Source organism: Penaeus vannamei, chromosome 12, assembly GCF_042767895.1.
Source record: "Penaeus vannamei isolate JL-2024 chromosome 12, ASM4276789v1, whole genome shotgun sequence".
Lineage (NCBI taxonomy): Eukaryota > Metazoa > Arthropoda > Malacostraca > Decapoda > Penaeidae > Penaeus > Penaeus vannamei.
The window spans coordinates 173,999-178,998 of NC_091560.1; positions in this window are offsets into that span (position 1 = coordinate 173,999).

Here is a 5,000-nt window from a genome sequence, read left to right on the forward strand (position 1 = left end):
GTACAGAGAGGTTGGGGAGGGTGAGGGAAAGGTGAGGGAGTGGGGGGGGTGAGGGAAATGAGGAAATGGAGGGTGGGGGGAGGGGAGGGGTAGGGAGGGGATTTGGGTAAAGAGAGGATGGGGTGGAGGGGGTGAGGGAAAGGTGAGGGAGTGGGGGGGGGTGAGGGAGATGTGAGGAAATGGAGGGTGGGGGGAGAGGAGGGGAGAGGATTTGGGTAAAGAGAGGTTGGAGGGAGTGAGGGAAAGGTGAAGGAGTGGGGGGGTGAGGGAGATGTGAGGAAATGAGGGAGAGGTAGGGAGAGATAGGAGGGAGTGAGAGGGAGGGGGAGGGAAATAGGGATAAGGGTGGAAGGTTAGGATAAGGGAGGGAGAGGGGAAGGAAAGGGAGAAGAGGGAGGAAAGAGAAGAAGGGAGGGAGTGATGATAAAGAAGGGATGAAGATGAACGGAAATACGAGATAAAGGGACAGAGAAATGGGAACAAGAAAAAAATAGAAAGGGAGAAATGAGGGAAGAGAGGGAGGGTAGGGGAGGGAAAAGGTAATAATTGAAAGAGGGGGTGGGGGGTTGGGGAAGGGCAGAGGGGGGGTGAAAAGCAGGGGCTCAGAGCCGGTCGTGAGCAACACTTACTTCCGTCAAAGAGCGTTAGCAGGTTTACGAAACTTTTAATTGGATATTAAACAGTTCTGGGGAATCACATATGTTTTTTTTTTCGGGGGGGGGGCGAGGAGGGGGGGAGGGGGGGCAACTGACAGAGGATTTGTGTTCTATTTCTAGCCGTCGTTCCTCTGTATGATTTCGAATACATACATAGCTACCACGTATGCACGCGCACACATGTATACATGTGTGTGAGTATATATGTGTATGTATATACATATACATATATATATATATATATATATATATATATATATATATATATATACATATATATATATATGTATATATATACATATATATATATATATATATATATATATATATATATATATATATATATATTTATATATATATATATATATGTATATATATATATATACATATATACATATATACACACATGTGTATGTGTGTGTGTGTGTGCGTGTGTTTGTGTGTGTGTGTGTGTGTGTTTGTGTGTGTAAAAAGACGAATATATATATATATATATATATATGTATGTATGTATGTATGTATGCATGTATATACATATGTATACCATAAAGAAAGGAGTGTTATACGATATTTAGTTGGAAATGCAAAAAATTACGTATCTAGCAATATCTGGCATCGTAGGGCTTGTCCTCTTTGGCTAAACATGATGACGTCATTAAGCTCCGCCCCAGCTTTACTCAATCAGTAAGATATGTGAAGTTTTGTTCGGTACAACTTTTTGGGAAATGGTTCAATAGTGACTATACTCTCTCTCTCTCTCTCTCTCTCTCTCTCTCTCTCTCTCTCTCTATATATATATATATATATATATATATATATATATATATATATATATATCTGTGTGTGTGTGTGTGTGTGTGTGTGTGTGTGTGTGTGTGTGTGCGTCTATGTGTGTTTGTGTGTGTGTATGTGTGTGTGTTTGTTTCTGTGTGTGTGTGTGTGTGTGTATGCGTGTGTGTGTGTGTGTGCGCATATATGTGCGTGTGTCTATGTATGTGTTTGTGTCTGTATATGTGTGTCTTTGTATATGTGTGTGTGTCGGGGTACACATGCTAAGTGTCACGTTGCATGAGTCATCATAATATCCTCGCCAAATAAACCCAGATATACGACAGTCGAGAGGGCGAGGGCGCTCAGAGCCAGAGTGCCAGCCGGTGCCACAAATCAGCGGCATCAGTGCCATCGACAAAACACCAGCTTTGCCTTCGGGGGAAAATCCATGCGCAATATTCCGGTTTATTCATTTTATTCAGCGAGATCCAACAAAAAGAAGAAGAAACAAGAAGAAGAAGAGAGAGAGAAGAAATTATATAACATGGGTGAGAGAAATATTCGTCACAATATACATATATATATATAAAAGGAAAAGGCGAACCGAAAAGGAATATTAAAGAGCTGAAGAATAATATCTGGGGATTTTATTTTTCCTTCTTTTATTATTATTTCTTCTTTCTTTCTTCTTTTCTTTCGCTTTCTTCATCCTTCAATTTATGTATTTCACGCAATGCACTTTTCCTTTTGATGTGTCTGAAATCGGCAAAAATTTGTATGCATTTCAAAAGGTGCGTTTTTCCGAATCAGAAGATTGGGAATGAGCGAATCTCTCCTTTTTTCGTAAATCTTAAATTCATTTTTTTTTCTTTTTTTTCTTTTCTTTCCTGTATTTTCTCTTCTTCAAAGTAATACAAGACTTATATTTATTTTGTGTGTTCAGGAAAGTGATTATGATAAAGATAGAATTTAATAAATGATGATAAAAATAGGAAAAATTATAGTAATCAAGATATTTAAATAGATGATAATTTTCGTAAATCTTAAATTCATTTTTCTTTTTTTCTTTTCTTTCCTGTATTTTCTCTTCTCCAAAGTAATACAAAACATATATCTATTTTGTGTATTAAAGAAGGCAATTATGATAGAGATAGAATTTAGTAAATGATGATACATCAGATGATGATTTCAAAAAATGGGAAAAATTATAATAATCAAGATATTTACATAGATAATCATTTTCGTAAATCTTAAATTAATTTTTCTTTTCCTTTCTTTCCTGTATTTTCTCTTCTTCAAAGTAATACAAAACATATATTTATTTTGTGTGTTCAGAAAGGCGATTATGATAAAGATAGAATTTAATAAATGATGATAAAAATAGGAAAAATTATGGTAATCAAGATATTTAAATAGATGATAATTTTCGTAAATCTTAAATTAATTTTTCTTTTCTTTTCTTTCCTGTATTTTCTCTTCTTCAAAGTAATACAAAACATATATTTATTTTGTGTGTTCAGGAAAGTGATTATGATAATAGAATTTTGTAAATGGCTTTTAAAAAATAGGAAAAATTACAGTAATCAAGATATTTAAATAGATGATAATTTTCGTAAATCTTAAATTAATTTTTCTTTTCTTTTCTTTCCTGTATTTTCTCTTCTTCAAAGTAATACAAAACATATATTTATTTTTTGTGTTCAGGAAAGCGATTATGATAAAGATAGAATTTAGTAAATGACTTTTAAAAAATAGGAAAAATTATGGTAATCAAGATATTTAAATAGATGATAATTTTCGTAAATCTTAAATTAATTTTTCTTTTATTTTCTTTCCTGTATTTTCTCTTCTTCAAAGTAATACAAAACATATATTTATTTTGTGTGTTCAGGAATGCGATTATGATAAGAATAGAATTTGGTAAATGACTTTTTTAAAAATAGGAAAAATTATGGTAATCAAGATATTTAAATAGATGATAATTTTCGTAAATCGTAAATTAATTTTTTTTTTTCTTTTCTTTCCTGTATTTTCTCTTCTTCAAAGTAATACAAAACATATATTTATTTTGTGTGTTCAGAAAGGCGATTATGATAAGAATAGAATTTAGTAAATGACTTTTAAAAAAAAGGAAAAATTATAGAAATCAAGATATTTAAATAGATGATAATTTTCGTAAATCGTAAATTATTTTTTTTCTTTTCTTTCCTGTATTTTCTCTTCTTCAAAGTAATACAAAACATATATTTATTTTGTGTGTTCAGGAAAGCGATTATGATAAAGATAGAATCTAATAAATGATGATAAAAATAGGAAAAATGATAGTAATCAAGATATTTAAATAGATGATAATTTTCATAAATCGTAAATTTTTTTTTTTCTTTTTTTTCTTTTCTTTCCTGTATTTTCTCTTCTTCAAAGTAATACAAAACATATATTCATTTTGTGTGTTCAGAAAGGCGATTATGATAAGAATAGAATTTAGTAAATGACTTTTTAAAAATAGGAAAAATTATAGTAATCAAGATATTTAAATAGACAATAATTTTCCTGAATTGTTAATTAATTTTTACTTTTCTCCCCTTTATTGTATTTTCTTTTCTTCAAAGTAATACAAAACGTATATTTCTTTTATTTATTCAAGAAGGTGTTCATGAGGAAAATATAGTAAATTGTGGTGAATCAAATGACGGTAAAAAAATAGGAAAAATTATAATAATCATGGCACTGAAATAGATAATAATGATAGTAAAAATAATGATAGAATAGAAATGATAAAAAATAATAGTAATGATGAAGATAATAATAATGATGATATATAGAACATGAGTGATATTACTACTATTAATAATGGTGATACTAATAATGATAATGATAAAAATGATAAAGAATATGAGAATTATGATAGAAATTATAACATTACTATCAGAATGATAATAATGATAACAGTAACAATGATGATAATGATAATTATTAATAGTAATAATGAAAATAATAATTGCAATGATGATAATTGATAATGATATAATGATCATCATTATAATGATAATAATAATGATAGTTATAATCATAACAATAATAATCATAATCATAATAATAATAGTAATAATGATAATAATAATAATAATAATAATAATAATAATGATAATGATAATGATAATGATAATGATAATGATAATGATAATGATAATGATAATGATAATGATAATGATAATGATAATGATAGTGATAATAATAATAAAAATAATGATAATGATAATAACAATGATAATAAAAATGATGATAATGATAATAATAATCATCATAACAATAATAATAATAACATTGACACTGAAAATGATAATAATAGTAAAAGTAATACTGATTAAAGTAGCAAAAGAACGAAGAAAATAAAAATGAAAATGACAAAATTGATAATGATGATAATACCAATAGTAATCAAAATTATAAAAATGATAGTGATGGTAATGACAATGACAATGATAATAATAAATATGATAATCATAAAAGCAGTAAAATCACGATGATGATAATGATAATAAAAACAAAAATAATAATAACAGTGATAACAAC